Source organism: Streptopelia decaocto, assembly GCF_964273445.1.
Source record: "Streptopelia decaocto genome assembly, chromosome: 1".
Taxonomy (NCBI): domain Eukaryota; kingdom Metazoa; phylum Chordata; class Aves; order Columbiformes; family Columbidae; genus Streptopelia; species Streptopelia decaocto.
The window spans coordinates 49,407,418-49,425,551 of NC_138663.1; positions in this window are offsets into that span (position 1 = coordinate 49,407,418).

Here is an 18,134-nt window from a genome sequence, read left to right on the forward strand (position 1 = left end):
AAGTTAAATGAGTTAGATGAATGGGGAAACTAACAAAAGCAGCTAGTCACTTTTGCAAGTGAATGAAAATGGAAGAAATCCAACATAATTTGGGATGTCTTCACTACTCTCCTCAGTATTACAGGTTTAGTTACCAACCCCATGGGTGAGTTCATGTTTCCAAGATTCTAGCAGCTCACTCAGTCCCTGAGAAATACATCTAAATGATGAACTAGCATGTGTAAAGAGAAAAGGACCAGGATTTGAGTGTCCACATGTTCAAATGTTCACATGTTCATATCATGCCTTTCATGACAACAAAGTTGACATTAAAACCTAGATACATACCAGGCAAGCACAGAGAACTAAATGCCAGATAACCTTGTGTCCAGGTTGCAAGTGTTGTGCTCTTGATGATGCTCTGGTGCACATTTCCAGTCTTGGTTACATCAGGAGATAAACCACTTTGAGAGGACCAACAGTGCCCCAAGGTGAATACTACCAGACTTCAAAAAAAGGTGAAAGACACGTTTGTACTAGAAAAAAAAAAAAACTACTACATTATATATCACAAAGATTAGATGAGCCAGAATGGTATCTTGTAGTCAGGATGAACTATTAGAAGAAAACAGAGTGAGAGAGAAAATCTGTCCTGGGATTTTCGAGGCTGTAATAAACTGTCCAGTCTCTACTCTACACTACGGCTGGTTTGGTACAGGAGGACATCCAGGTGGCAAAAGCAGAAATTATATGAGGCCTCCTCATCCAACCATGCATATGTGTCTTCTCACACTAGGAAAGTAACTTCATGTGTGGCTGTTTTTACTGATCTGGAAAAAAAGAAAAAAAAAAAGTTCTAGTGATTAACAGTTGGAAGAATGCTTATAGAGAAAGATCGTTAAGCAGAGAGGACTACACAGTGACTTGTTTGTTATATATAATATTTTGATTTCACAGGGTATATAGATACTCTCTTTGGAATTGTTAATGAAAAGTTAATACACACAATTCATATCCATATCCATATCAGTGACATATGTATGGAAAGACGAGGTATTACAGTGCTTAGATTAAAAACCAAGATGTGCATACAACATTTATTAAAATGTTCTGGGCACAGTATGTGTGATCTAGTAAAATGTCAAATCTAACTCCTGACATCCCCAAAACAAGTAAAGTTTTGGATGAGTAAGCATTTAGGATACAAGAGAGCTACACAGCACTAATGGGCTTAATTTAAAGTAAAATAGGAAAACGCAACTAACATTGAAAATTCAAAAGGTGATCAAAAAGATTATAAACATGTAAGTATTTGAATTGTGATTGTGCTAGAGGGCACAAAAGTGCAGAAAGTTTGTTAGGGTGCTTTTGAAGACTGGCATGACTCTCCATGGGTAGGAGGGGCAGCAATATGAGAAAGGAAAGAAGCTTGTCTGCAGGAAGTCACAGCACTGTGAGTGTCTGAAATTCAGAGAGGCTGAGGAAACAAATTGTTAAGCCTATGGGAAAGGAATCTATTGTGGGCTACTTGTGAGACAGGTGCTGTTTGTGGCTCGTAGTGTCTGAGCCATAAATCTCTGAGAGGGAGCAGACTATGCCAGGAAATACAGCTGCATGTTTGCTCTTTTCTTATGCACTTGCTGTTTTCCTTACACATCTGCCAGTGGTCACTTTCAGAGATCAAACATTAGGATATCTACCTGATTAAATGAGTTTGATCTTTTCTGTTTGTTTTGTCAAGGGTGAACACTGTGTAAATGGTACATTTCTACTTTTTGTGCCTCTCTCACAAACCTGAAGAACAATTTTCTGGAAGGTTGCTGGGATCACAACGTACTTTGAGACGTGACGTCTGTGATCTTCTGATATAAATTATTGTTTGATCGTCTCTAAACAACACTTGTGGGAGTAGTCACACAAACCAGTCTGAACTCCAGTGACTCCAGAACTACTTGTGTTGAGGCTAAGGCTTGAAGGTGCTTTATAAGGAAGAAAGTGGCTAGAACATAAACTTTTGCCATCCTCTACAGGGAGGACATTACCTACTACAGAAATCAGAAAATGTGTCTGCTGCCTTCTATATCCCTCAGATGACTCTTTTATACCATGGTGTTAAAAGTGAGAGTGGTGATTTCAAAATATTGTTCTTAATATAGTGGGCCATAAAAAAAATAAACAACACTTGACATAAGACAAAAGATATCCATTATTTTTTATTGTGATTCATAGCTACAGGTTAATCATTGTAAGAAGCAGATTGTCTATATTTTATGCATGTAATTTAGATTACACTGTACAGATTCAAACTCATTTTAGTTCATCCGCATGTAACACATATATACTGCTTGCGTACCTAAAAGGAAAAACTATTAAGCAAAGTGTTTTTCAAGTGCTTCCTTCCAAACCAAGATACACTTTTTTAAGGTTATACAGAGTTAGTGATCATGACAAATCAAACTTTGGAAAAGTACATTCAGTAATTGTATGCTATATAGAGCTTTGCTCAGCCAGTGTTTCTGAGTCCAAAATATTTTTAAGCATTGCTTGTATATATTTCTCAGCTAGCACTTCAGTTCAAACTTTTCATAAGCCTCTGTGATCTAAAAAGTGAATAAGCCTGCATCAGTTGCCAGAATTACATAGCTCAGACTAATTTGAGTGCACCATAATTATTTATGTTACAGAGAAAACTTACCAATATTTTCTAAATTTTGTTGTCTTATGACTTATTTCTCCATTCAGATTTTAACAGATTAGTTACTTCAATTAATTTCATGTGTAAAAAATGTCCCATTTGCATATTTCTATATTTTTGAAGGCCTGCTATATATATAATTTTACTTTATATAATATTTTTTTCTGGCACTTACTATGCTTGGTGCTAACACAGACCCAAAATGTTCTTTTGTAGTGGAGTATGCTTTTGTAGTGGATGCATTTTTATTCCCATTTACTGGGCAGTTGTTCATGAAAGGTGGGGTTTGTACAGGTAAACAGATTCCTTTTGAAATAAACCAGACAGTAAGATCTAATCAAGAGTATCTCTAAGGGCAACAAATGGATCAATGAGTGGGGACAATCTTCCAAAATGTGCTATCACACATGTGCTAACAGAAAGTTTTGAAAACCTCAGGCTGTCATCCTACAATACAGAATACCTCTTGTGCTGTATAAAACATGACTCACACATCTTTATGTTTGGTATTGCACTCAATTTCCTTAGTGACTCCTCTGCTCTTTCCTCATCTATCCAGACTTCCTCATCTCAATATTCTTTTTCTTCATTATATGCCTACTTTTTCAGGGGACCAGTTGCCCCTTGTCTCTCGTTTCGGTGTCTCAGAAGATCCAGTGTGGTGCCACTTAGGACTCCAAGGAAACCACATAGCTCATCAGTCTTTGCCAAAAGAGGAACAAAAACTAAATACATTGATCTGCAACTGCATTCCTCTTGTCCTATTTAATCTCCTCAATGCTCAGAGTAAGCCTTACAATGAAAGCACAGATGAGTACTATTCTAGGTGTTCTGACTCCTTGCAGATTATGTGGACATCTGACCACATAGCTCCTGAGAAAACTGGGTCCTTGCTGTTCTGGTCTGGAAAGAAAGCCTCATTGCATCATCACAGAGGTTATGCAGAACACATCTGGCACCCATAATTAACAAAATGTTGAGGGTGTTGATGTCTGATCTGTTATGTGGACCTGTTTTGCACTCAGCCAACCAAAACTATGTTTACAGCCATGTGGCATGCAAATAATGTCATGAAATGGGCTATCATTACTTAACTATAGCTAACAGTGTTTGAGTATAGTGTCTCCAATTTCATAAGTTGATACCTGAGTCCTGCAAATGTCCCTGTCTTGATGAGAAAGGTGTCAGAGCATCCCCTTTGAGTGTGGGGCAGAATAACAGGACTCAGCTGTTGTGCATCCTTCCTGGGAAACCTCCCAAATTGTGGTTTATGTAATCATTAATATCCTGGAGTAGGCACAACAGTGAAATTTGGAGGTTGGCAACATGACTCACACACCAGGAAAGCACAGAGAAGAGAGATTAGTATGTTTCCTATATCCAGATGGTCTCATAAATATTTTTAATGTGCATTATCAGGGAGAAAACTTGAAAGGTGTCCTTTCCAACTGATCAGACATTAACTGGTAGCTTTTGAGACTTTATGAGCTCCACTTAGACACTGTCTTCTCTACATTTAAAAGCTCCTGAAAAGTTTTCTATTTAATGTGTAGAATTGTATACAAACATCTATAGAAGGTTTCAGCTACACCCTTCTGGATTTGAAGGTTTTGCAGCTGGTGCAGGCTGTGTCTCTGCCAAAGAGGATGAAATCACACAGCCTGATGATGAAGTTGTTTCCAAGGATCAGTCTCTGGTCATCCAGGGGCCAAATCTATTAGCAAGGCAAAGACTTTCAAATTTATATCTTTCTATTCAGTCAAAAGTACAAGCCAAATCATCCAAGGGGGGTGCAAGGTGAGCTGCCATAACAGCAATAGGAAAGTCACTCTTTCATGCCCCCTTCTCCTCACACAGAAATTCATGCATGCAGAACAAAAGTTTGTTTTGACAATGATGGGTCTCAGAGGTAGGAAGAGGTTCAGGTAGCAGGATCAGTGACATAGCTTATAAATGAGCAGAAACAGAAATAAGCTCGAAATAGATATGGAAACAGAAGTAAGTTCTGCTTCCATGTGTAAAACCTTATCTGAATACAAATACCAGCAGAAGTGTTAAACAAATGAATAGCATGTTGTAGCTCATTAAGGGACTCACAGTCGAGAAAACAAACATTGGTGGAGTCCTTCTTGCTCCTTCAAACCATGTATGTAGTGAGTATATTCAGGCTGGAAGCCCAGGCTAACTGTAGTCCAAAGTATACATACTGAGATGAGTGGTCCTCCATATCATCTATTTTTACTCAACTTCTATTGTGGATCAAAAGTATCAATCTTACTCGGTATTTTCCACATAGATTTGGCTTTCCTTTCCTATCAGAGTTCCAGCCAGACTCACCCAGATTGCTTTTAGCCATGCTTTTTTCTCAGGGTCTGGATTTTCTGCCACATCTGTTTCTGACATCCACAATCCTCAGGCATGGACTACCTTGTATGTAGTTACTCCTTGTTTTTTGTGTCATGAAAATCTGGAAAACAAGCCACAATTTGTGTAAAGGTTTTAGTAGTCATCTCCTTTCCACTCACTCATTCCAGCTTCACATTTCCACCCTTGTGCTCTCTTCTGCTCTAGTTTACTCTCATCTGCTTCCTGATGCCCAACTGAACAGAGGCTGGGAAATGGGTGTGTGGGAGACCATGTGTGCCTACATGCACATTTATAATGGACAGAGTATGTTGATGTGAGATAAACTGCAGTTAGAAATCTTTTTCATTGAGTTACTATACAATTTAGAAGCATGAAAGGAAGAAGGAGGCAGAAATATGTATGCATACTTTTTTTCTTTTAGATAATTATCTGATATGGGCCTTTAAAAAATAAATTTAAAGGGCAGGAATACAACTGACATAGCTGACAATAGTTTAGGAACAGCTGCCTAGTCTGGAGTTAAAAAAAGTGCAACATTTGTTGGAGAAAGAGGCGAACATTATATTCTGGTAGTCTTGCCAAAATACATTAATGTAATGAGAGATAAAAGTGATCAGACTGATTACTGCATAAGAGACTTCTCTCAGTATGTACAAAGACCTGAAAGTAGTTACGGAACCAAGTGCTAATACCTAACACTAATATCACTTGGGTGTTTTAGAAGCAACTAAGCAGCATAATGAGGAAATGAATAAAAATATGTGTATCTAGAGGACATTTTTGATGCTGCTGTTTCTCTAATTTATTTGGTTCTAATTCCTTAAACGGCTCTTTCTGGCTTTCAGATGTACTATGTTCTGCTCCCTTTGTCTAGCACAGTGGATTACAGCCGTTACAACACAAAAGGCCACACTGGCAACTTTTCAGGAACCAGAGGGCTACAGCTAATTTACATATTCATTTACATGAAATTACTTGAAATTTGCATCAGCTTGGCTTCTTCCTTACTTTGCACTGGGAATAAATGAGATTTAATTAAATCCAATAACTTACCTTCTCATGGTTTCTGAAACATTATTTTATTATTTTATTTCTTTTATTTTCTTATTATGTTGGGCTTCAGTGGTCTAGGAGAAAGATATCTCAGACAAAGTCAATTCACAAAAAAGAAAAGCGTCACCTATGCTGGTAGGCTAGGACTTGTACATAACATGATATAACTTCTCTCAGAAGTTAGCATAGGGGCTTTTTTTAGTGTTAGCATATACTTGATAAATAAATGGTGTCACGGAGCTGGTTATTTGGAGAAGTTTTTTTGTGTCTGTTAGTGTAAAGAAAAGGGTTAAATGTTGCTCTTTTCTGGGCAGCTCTACATGGTGTGTGCAACAGCGCTTCACACTCAGTCAATCTGCCTGCCTAAGTAGGATGTCTCAGAAAAGGCCAACAGCCTCTACTCTCCTGCAATGCAACTCATCAAGTGATTTTTTTTAATGTACTTGACCGTATGTGCATGTTGCCTCTTAACAAATGTAGACATGATAAAAAAAAATATTCCATTCTTTTTACTAATCACAGAATCACAGAATCGACTGGGTTGGAAAAGACCTCAGAGATCATCAAGTCCAACCCTTGGTCCGACTCTAGTCAGTTTACCAGATCATGGCACTAAGTGCCATGTCCAATCTCAGTTTAAAAACCTCCAGGGACGGCGAGTCCACCACCTCCCTGGGCAGGCCATTCCAATGCCTGACCACTCTCTCTGTAAAGAATTTCTTTCTAATATCCAGCCTAAATTTCCCCTGGCAGAGTTTAAGCCCATGCCCCCTTGTCCTAATGCTAACTGCCTGGGAGAAGAGACCAGTCCCCACCTGGCTATAACTTCCCTTCAGGTAGTTATAGAGAGTAATGAGGTCATCTCTGAGCCTCCTCTTCTCCAGACTAAACAAGCCCAGCTCCCTCAGCCTCTCCCCATAGGTCTTATGCTCAAGTCCCTTCACCAGTCTTGTTGCTCTTCTCTGGACTCGCTCCAGCACTTCAATGTCTTTCCTGAACTGAGGGGCCCAGAACTGAACACAATACTCCAGGTGTGGCCTCACCAATGCAGAGTATAGGGAAGGATCACTTCCCTTGTCCTGCTGACCACGCTATTTTTGATACAGGAATCCTCCTACAAAGAATCATGGCTGTGTAATAAGTCATCTTTTCAATTTGGAAGAAGATGTATTGAAATAGGAATATATTTGAAATGCTTGTCTGTGCCCATCTGGGTTTGTGTTTAATGAGTTATTACACTATTTTCATAGTTTTTTTGTAGAATATAGTGTATTTTCAGTAGAAGACATTGTTATGTTAACAAAATAAATTATTTATTACCAAGCAATTTTAAAGCATTCACAAGGAAGTACACATGAAGAGCCCTAAATAGTATTAATAGTAACACGTGACTAGACTTAATGGATCATTATGGTTAATTTCCAGTATTTTGTCTGTCGATTTTTTCTTGGTATTTCAGGCATTTTTACTGATAACTGTTGAGGACAGAAGACAACATTAAAGTGTATATACTTTTATTTATTAATGTGCAAATACTTTTCAAATATAAATAACTATAGTGATGTGACAGATCAGTGAAGGAGCTGTGAAAATCTTTTTGTCACTTTACTACCCCTGATACTTGAAAATGTTTGAAAGGCAATTATTCAGAGCCAGTTTTAGATAACTAAATGACTACTTGAAGCTAGTAAGGCAAGGCATTTTTTTGAAACAGTTAAGAGAGTCTTGAAGAAATACTGAATTATCTTTGTATCTGACATTTCCCAGTATAAATTATGAAGGTCTTTGCAATCTTGCAGTTACATTATTTTGTTTCTATGATAAAATCAAGAAAGCAAAACTTTCAGTGAGATATATTCCAGAACACATGTAATTTATCAATGGATTCCTGCTCTGTGCTGGTATATGAAAGGTGTTTTAGAAGGTTCAGATAAAGAATATAAAGTAGGTGGTCATTTTATTTGTATGTAGGTATAGATGTACATGTAGATGTACTTCTCGGTACATCTAGCCAGTGATGTTTGATGTACATAACTGACATAGTTGTGTGGCGTTTTTGTCTGTTTTTTTTATATTTTTATTTTTATTTCAGCATTTTTAACAAATGAGAAAAAAATTACCGTTAACAGACATAAAATGAAATTGAAAACAATGCATACTTGTAGTTAAACAATTTTTTCAAGACCAAACATAGCTTTGGGCTTCACCTGGGGTCTGTACTGTGATATTTCAAAGCTTTCATCATCAATATCTTGCTTTGATTGACTCAAAAGGAAGATACTTAAGACTTCAGAAAACCCATAATGACTACCATCTATTAGGTATAATTATGAGAAGTCTTCAGTTTTAACCCCTTACTTCCAACACATACTCTTCTTTTATTTCACTATCCTACCTAAAGTTTTATTTTCTCTTTGACTAGATCCAGTCTATTCGGTGAAACTAATGTGAATAATTTAAATGCACTAAATTAATCTCCCTTACACTAGTGTCTTGTAGTCAACAATATTTGAAAAGTAAGAATTTGCTGTTCTTATGACACTTTTTTATTACTGATTTTGTACTTAAATATGAAAAGTTTGCAAATAAGAAAATCCCTGTAACTTCAGCTTGTGACACTATTATTGGAAGGTTAATAAAAAGATATGGAAATGCTGCTCTTTTATTAATGAGGTAATATTTTTTCTTTTCTTTTTTTTTTCTTTCTTTTTCTCCAGAAGAAAATTCAATTTAAATGAAGGAGATTCTGCAACTGTGATTTAATTATTTATCTATTTTATGGTTGGAATAAAAAAGTAGAAGGCAGTTTAAATTTTGGAAATTTTGATTAAACTTTAAGGGATTACAAAGCCCTTCACTGAGTGGTCAAGAATGGAATTTGAGTTGCAGTCATAATAAGGACCTTGTTTTTGTGTGTGTGATAGAATTGCCTACTACTCTTTTTGTGCCATGGTTTAAAAGAGGCAGAAATAATTTGTTTGGTTGTGTATTCTTTTTTCTTCCAGTTTGTTTCTTCTTAGGTGAGTGCTTTTTTATTTTGAGATACGACAATAGCCCTAGAACCTAATAAAATAGAATTAAAAATAGATATTAAAAAGAAAATAGATATCCATGAGCAGAATACTGACATAGCTCTATATGTGACCAGGCACCTTTGAACAGAGTCTAAACTTCAAGATGTAAACAGCTGAAAGAATAGTCTACCGCATTTTAGAAATATTTCTGATCTATTCATGGCTTGTTAGGGAGATATAAGCATAAAATGTTCTTAAGAACAATTTTCTGTGTTACAAAAGCCTCCTTACTTACAGTTCATTAAAGTTTTTGTTCTTTTCCATCAACTGGCTTGCAGTGGGCAGCAGAGGGCACATTACTGTTTTATGAGATCATCTTTCGCACTAAGTACAGCTACATGCCCTTATAAATGTATTTGAATAAGCTTTATCCTCTGAAAAGGACTCATAGAAAACGTTCATTTCTAAATAACATATAAAAATATCTACCATCTAGATTGGTACATGATTCATACATTTTCAAGTATAATTTTCTCTGTTTATTTCGTTACATTTGAATGACCTGAAGAGAGTTAGCTGTTACCAAAATACTTAATCACATCTTGGAATATTATTTCTCTGAGGGTGGGTGAGGAAAGTGAAGAAGGCAAGACTGAAAATCATATCTCTTGAATACTGTAACGAGTAGTCTGAACTTTCCTGCTTTCGTTTTACATACCCGATGCTCATGTAGTATGAATCATAGAGATTATATTGCTTACAGAAGAGCTGTACTGGATTATGTCAACTGATATGGGTCAATGACATTTTATTTTATTGTTGCTGTCATGCATCACATTACATTAGCATTCTAAATGTCTGTAGGCTAACTAAAGTGTCCTAAACATCATAAATATCTACTTTTCCTGTTAGCTCTGTTTCATGCTAATTATTGTTTATTTCTGCCTCTTTTAACACTGTTGATCGGTCATCTTTCTTGGAGATTTACTTCTCTGAGACAGTTTCTGACTTTTTTTCTAATTCTGACCTTTCCTTCACTAATATCTTCCAGTACTTCACAATTGCTATTGATAAAATTGTGCTTCTTCCTCCATTTTTCAAATGTTTTCTCTTCACTGAACTCGTGTTATACCAATAACTGATGGAGTAGATGAACTTTGAAGGTTCCTTCCAACCCAAACTATTCTATATTTCTATGATTCTGTGATCTTGTTATCATTCAAAACCAACATATTATAATATCCTTGTACTAAAATATTATTCATATTTTGAGCTATTTTAACAAAAAAAAACCCTGAGATCTCACAGTAATTTTATCCCTGTGAAACTTTCTTGTTTCCTGTTGGATTAAGTTTCTAAAAATAAAACAGCATGATAGCACAGCGGCCTATAACGCTGTTACTGTGAAAGGCCAAAGCAACATCTAACACAGAAAAGTGGATGTCCATCGAAGAGTTAGTAAAATTTAGGAAGGCATGTCTGCAGCATTCAGGAAATTCTTATTCCTATGGTCTGATCCAGCAAACAGACTTTCACCTTGAAAACCTCATAGAAGAGATGGCTCAGCCACACCTACAGTCTGTTTGTCTTCAACCTTCAGAATGTCATAAAATATGTTTTTACATAATCAGTAAGACTATTTTCAATTTTCTTAAAATTTAGTCTACATTTTAAAGGCAGGTTTTTGCATTGCACACAACCTAACCCAATATATCTCAATGTCTGAAGAAAACAAGAATCAGGCTTGAGTGAATTGAAACAAAAGATGTGATTCTGTTGTGAGATCTGCATAACAAAGCTTTAACTCAGAAGCAGTTAATGTAAAGTTTCTTCATGTATCAGAGAAAGCAACCAAGTGTTAGAGAGAGTGATCAGAAATCAATAGTTTCAGAGTGAGTCTTTTGTGTGATTATTGCCATCATACTCTCAGCATTCAGGGCTTCAATCTGCTTCCATCCATTTTTTGCAAGAGTTAGTCCCTTGTGCTTCTCACAACTGTGTGTTTGATTTTTTTGTATCTTACCACAATAGTTGAAGTTTTTTACTTTCACTAAAGAACTGCTTGACTCATTTGTGTGTCCATCATTCATATCAGTCCATCATATGAATTATTTTTTCCCTTAAGCTGTTCAACCTTTTAGTATTTCTATTGCTACGGTATATTTCATTATTTATTTTTCTACAGGAAATTAGTACTATATCACCAAGAACAAACACTATGAGTTTAACTCCAGTCCTGAGAGGATGTGTTCTTGACCAAGGTAGTTTTATTCACAGGCACTCTGCTTTTCCGAAAGCTTGGTGATGGTTATAATTATTAATGTGACTGAAAGAACATTCAACTGTTCTTGTTCTTAAGTTCCCTTTGGTTTTTTTAGCATTTTATTCACTTTTTCAGATAGAATGTCTTTTAAACTAATATATTTCAAGATGTTTATAACTGTTATTGTATAACATCTGTATTATGTATCCATTATTATTTCAACGCTATTGTATGATGTTTATGTGGCTTTATATTCCATTATTCTCTTTGGTATATGTTTTTACACCACCTAAGCCTGATTCATCTTCCTCTTTGGGTGTAACTAGTTTGGATTTGGACCTCTTTGTAGACATGTTGGTTTTGTATATTGTACATGACCATAAAGGCAACGTTAGTACTGTTACCACTTTCTATAATATTTGTGAATTAGGACCTCATTCTGCCTGTAATATATTTGAGAAACTGTTTTCCTCAGAATTATTTTCCTTGCCTCAAATTAAACCTGACTTACTTAATTTAAGGCATAGGTTTTCCTTGATTCTCAGTTGTTTTTTGTTTTATGTTTTCCCTACTGTATCTTATTTCTAAATCCTTTCATCAAGAGCTGTCTTAGACACTAGCATATCATGAGCAACTTACCCGTTAGTTCTTATATACAATAGTCCTTCACACAAGCACTAATTGCCTTATTTCCTTTTTATGGTCCTTATCCCATCTTTAGAGACTGGAGAGTTGTTTCATGAGGATGCTGCTACTGTACTTAGAAGGAGGAAATAGATATTCTAAAGGGCAGCACTTATTTACTGTAAAGAGAATCATGAACTAAAAAGCGCTTGGAAGTTTACAGAGCGAATTTCACCTTTGTGGCAAAGCTAGCTCAAGGTGATTCCTGCTTTTCAATAGCTATGGAGGTAACACCACTTCTACCCGTAGCTTTCTCTTTGTTGTGGCTTGGGGTTTTTTATTATTCTAACTTGTAGGCAAGGTATTTTCTTTCCTGACTCCTAATAGAAACGTGCTTACATATGTATTTTGCCTGGATGTTTTTTATTTGATACAATAATCCTCAATCTCCTACAAAAGAGTTAATCCTTCTTCTCTGATAGCTTCTGATTTACCTTGAACACCTGTTCAGTGGCTTAGGTACTACTTTACTTCAGTTGTATAGAAATCTTTAGGTTTGGTGCAGGAAAATGAAGTTCCTTGTCACAGATCAAAGGTAAAACTACTTTCTACTTCACACATTGCTCCTGTTATATACTTTCTACTGATTTTTTTCCTTTACTTAATGAATTATTCTGTTTTCTTTCTGTAACATGAAGGAACCAGTTAAAATAGCTTGAAAATTAAGAATTTAAATTTTATTTCATATTTTTAAAACTCCTTCCCCTTTGGCATTAAAAATGCTACAATCTCTATTAAAAATTTCTGGTTTTAATTTTTATCTGCTACTTCCTCATTTGTGCAGGCTACATAAAATAATTAAAAAAAAAAATAATGGCACCAACTTCTATATAAGCTGGATAAAAAGGATGAAATTTATTATTTTTTTCAAGACTGCTGGTATACAGATGCCTCATGTCCATCTCTGCTTTTACTTGTTTGCAGTTTTCTGTTGACAAGCAAACACTATATTTCTCCTTCTCTGACAGTTTACTCTAGTTTTCTCTCTTCTGAACAGTGTTTTCCCTTTTTGGACAAAAAATATCCTCCAAAACTGAGCAGGATGGAGCCTCAGCAGTTCCATGCATTCCTCCTGTTATATCTACAGCTATAGCCTTTCACCCATCTGTTATTCCACAAGGTCACTCCTGTTACCTTAACGACCTGAGTCTCCTGAAGAGATTGTTCTCATGTCACATATTATATAGTCATCTCCTATATAATTGGCTTTTCTTTAACCTCCATATTTCAAGCTACAGATCTTTTCTATGATGTCAGCAAATATATCAGAATTTGTCCCTTTCTGGGGACACATTCTATTCCTATTCACTAACTCAACCTTCATGGGCAGTTGCCTGCAAGTATCACACATTTGAGATGGTTGTTCCTGCAATGTTGAAGAATCTGAAATATTAGATCTACTTAATATGATGCCAATTATGATATTCAAAAACGACAACAACAAACCACTATGTTTTCAAGCATTGCTTATATTTCGCAAGAGGGGACTCATCATGTATTTTGGATTGAAGAGCTGCTCAGATGATTGAGGCTGTATATCAGTTTTGTAAGGGAGGATCACTTCAGTGCCTTTTTAAGAGTATTAGCACTCCATGAGTTACTCTGTCTTGGCTGCAATGTGTTCACATGCACACATCTGCTAATGTTTTCCTACTGCTGTTTGAAACGTTGATTTGGAATCAGGGCTGTTTATGTGTTGGTTCACCAGAGACTAGCAAACCCACTTACGAGAGACTGTTCATTAAAACACTTTGAGCTATGTGGCAAAGAGGTTTGGGGACTGTTTTTTAAACTGGTAACAATTTTGTGATCCAATATAAAGACTTAGTGCAGTTAATGGCCATATGTCAGTCTTCAGAAACTAAACGTCTGGAAGCAGAATGATGTATTTCAAAAGGCACCTCATAAGAAATATCTTGACTGACCGAGAGTTTCAAATTTCTTACAGAGAATAAGAAGTGACTCAAATAGAACTTTTGGATTCTGGCAGAAATGTCTCACCCATCTTTATCTAATATAGTCCCTAAATGACAAGGGACTGTAGAATTCTGTGTGTGGACAGATCAATAACTATCCAAGAATAAACAACTATCCTGTAGGTCGCCTGATACAAAGAGTTACAATCTAATGTTCAAAACCTTATAATAAGTCTCATTCTTCAAACTGTGTTAGAATCATTTCCCAAGATCTATACAGCATTATATATTTTAGCCTGGATGCAAAAATGTTAAGAGGTTCTTTCATGGGGTAGGACACTGTCTATCAAGCCTTCTGACACTGAATGTTTCTACCCCTCATTTTTATATGACAGATCAGTATTCCTCTTCATCATTTGTATCTGTGTATACCTACATTATTAATCATATCAGTGGAGCTCTGGGAACAATTCTTGTTAATTAACTTTCCTTCTGCTGACTATCTGCCAGTGCAAAGGATAGACTACTGAAGAAATTAAACCCTGATTGTTTAGTTTTTTTGTTCATGTGCTCATCTTTGTTTTAATGATTTTGAGTAACTGTACTTCATTTTAGATAAAGTAAAATTGAAAGTTATATATTTCAATATATCATATAAAACATAAAAGGTATTTTTAAATTAAGGGAAATATTGTTTCCTACCATAAATGAATCAGCAACATTTCTTCAACTGGGAGAGTTTTTACTTGCTCCTCTGGGTTGAATGAGAGGTAGGAGGTCACTAGCTGTGCTCTTGAAAGAGATCATCTGATTTCACATCGTCAAAAAAAAACCCAAACTCATTTTTTATGTTCATGTCTGACATTTGAACCATAGTGGGCATGACCATTTCAGAAGCACACTACTGGTATGAAGTAAAACGCTAAGGTAGATTCACTCCACATGACAGGGAAAGAAATTGTGACAATCTCTTGTTCAGCTTTCTTTCATACTATTTAGGAAGGGAGGCAGAGTATGGAGATCTCAAATTCAAAGCTTTTCAAAAGGTTTCAATATTTTAATGAGTACACCAAAAACACAGAAAAAAAAATCCTACCTTAAAAATGCACACAGTCCTCATTAGCTTAGTGAAAAGCTGAGGGAATCAGAAAGGTAAGATGAAGGTTGATATGAGAAAGCTGGCTCAGAAATTCCTGTGATGCAAGGAGCACTGCACTTCTGCTGTAGGTCTAAGAACCACTTAATCTTTTTCTGTAATTCTTGTCAAAAATAATTTGGCTGGTTTTATATCATCTTTATTTTGTAATCAATTTTAAATAAATGAGAGAATTTTCAAAGCTCTCAATGGAAAATCAGAGAAGTGATAGTGCAGTGCTGCAGACAAGGCAGGCAATACACGTCTAGAGAGAGCCATGTGGTGATGAATCAACATACTCTGATTTATAGATCTAGATCTCTGAGTAGTTCTTAATACTAAAAGCTACAATTATGAATTCCAGAGTTTTTAAATCACAGATTACCTCATATATGAAAAAAAATGAAAATTAATAGATAGAATGTTGGATGTCTCGTTTTCCATTCATTTAAGAGAATGACTGAATAATACAGTCTGAGTGTTTTTAAGTTTAGAAAAACTGTACTGGTATGTGCTTTCTATTGTAAACTAGCTGCAAGGAATTTTTTTCATACCTGCTTTAGTAGTTTTCCTAGTTATATGTTCTCTGCATTTATTTTTAAATGAATGAGAGACATAGTATGGTACCTGACAAATTTAAATCTCAAATGTTGACATTCGTTGCAATTATGTAGTTTGGAAGATGTATTACCTTTGTTTCTGTTGCTATTGTCATTGTCTCTGCATTAGAAGACTCAATTATGGTTGTGTATACATACAAGGAATTTTTTAATTAAGCATAGAGTGGATTTTAAAAGCTTTAAGTGTAGTCAGGCCTGCAAATTTCACATCTTTGCTTGATGAATTTTTCTCCAGAGTTCAGAGTACCTAATTGTCTGCAAATAGTCTTACTCCTAATAATATATGGTAACTCCTTTAAAATTGTATATTCTCAAGCTGCTAATCTGTTTCAACTCCAAAGTACATTTATTATATAAGCATTTAAAGGGCACTGGTAATACGAGATTACATGTCTAAAACCACATTCCCTCTGATGGTCTGGTTTATAAAAATGTATGTCACTGGGTTGTTCAAGGAGTATGATAAGTAATTTTGCACATTCATTTCCTGAGAATCCAGTTCTGGTGCGGGTTAAATAACTATGATAAAATGGTTATTCAGTAATTTATCTATCACACCAAATATTTGTGATTTTAATTTTTTTGAGAAACAACCCTTCATATTCCTCTTTTACAGCAGAACCTATCCTGTACTTTGGTTGCATATTTGTCTTTCTGCTAAAACTCATTAGTATGTTTCCTTCCCATATTTCTTCAGCTTCTATGTGCAAATATAGCTGTCCCAGCTGACATTCTCTGAATGTCACCCATAATGTTGTATAAAGCAGGTGGAACTGTGTCTAATTAGTATGTATTAACATAACTAAAACCAAAATTTACTGTGCCACAAAATAAGGAGTCTTGTGATTTTTTTTTTTAGTTAGAAGAATCATTAAAAAATAAATTAAGAAATGAAAAATAGATTGGAAAGATTCTGAAAACTTTATAATGTAGAAATAATATTAGGATAGAAAAGGCTACATGAGATAATTCTTCACTTAGTCAAAATCAGTACCTTGATTGAAAAATTACTGAATTTCTATTAGACTTTTTGTAGACAAAGGTATGATTTCACAAAATGACAAAAGCAGTGTTCTCAGTGTCCTCCGTTAAGGAGTTATAACAGGATCGACACTCTGTTAAATCCTGAAATCTAAGTAAAATCTCACTGAAACTAACAGTTCTGTACTTGATATTTTATCAGTAAAAATACCTAATAATATATTGCAAATATAGGCAAGATAATTTGTACTGTTTTCAGTTGCAAACACTTTTCAACACTTAATGAGATCAACGAGAACTGAGAAATTTATGTAAGACCAAATTTGATTGCAATAACTTCATATAAGATTCAAATCTGCCTTATTTATTATCTATAAAATTCACATATATCAATTTCTGAATAACATGTAATTTTTTTTTAATGATTAAAAAATCTGTTAGTCTTTCTTTGTAGCAAGAACTTTCCCTTCTCTTTACTACTTTATTTTTTTGCAAGTTGCCGATATACGTTGTTGTATAAAGTTTTGATTGATCTTTGTTTCCATTTTAATTCAGTACTTTTCTTCCTCTTTTCCTTTCTCTGAGACCGGGCTGTTCAGAAGTAGTGTTTGATGTGTTATGTTCTATTTCTCTTTCCATATTTATACTGACTACATTATTTCAGTAAGGGTACAGCAGCAGAAATTGTTCTACAAAACATATATGGACTGCAATTACAAATTCAGTCATACTTTAGTAAATTGGAATGTGGTCTACATCTTCTGAAAGTTATAGTCCCTTAGTTTTTGTGATAACATTAGTAAATCTGGACTGTTGTTTTTTTTTCTGCCATTGTTTTAGAAGAGATAAGCCTCTAATAGCAGCTTAACTGCAAATAAAGTATTATATTTTCTTCTTTGATGTTATGATGCACTTAGATCACAGCCTAGGTATCCCATATTTTTCCCTCAGGTTGTTTTAGGGTTTTTTTTTTTTGCTACAAAATGTGCAGCTTACCTGGATCAGCAAAGTATACTTCATATACAAAGCAAAAGATGTAGCATTAGTCTAACTGATATCTGTAAAAAAAAAAAAAAAAAAACAAACTACACACTTCCTACGAGTCTACAGCTTTTTCTGGTGTTACACATTCATTGCCCTTCTTGTTCCAAAGGTAAATAACTTACTTGTGAAGCTAGACAACAGTTCATTTAAAATGAGATGTAAGAATTAGGGTACTGCTCTTTTTGTTTCACAGTTCTCTGCCCCGGAAAATGGGAGTGATATCTTGCATCACAAAATCTTTAAATTACCTAAGTTAATCTGATGTCTTCAGTTGATTCTGAAGTTTTTAAGCAAGAACAGTTAAGATGATAATATTTTGGCTGGTCCATAATTGTCTTTTACAAAATCTTTGTGTCTTTTATAAAAATAAGGGATTATTTTTA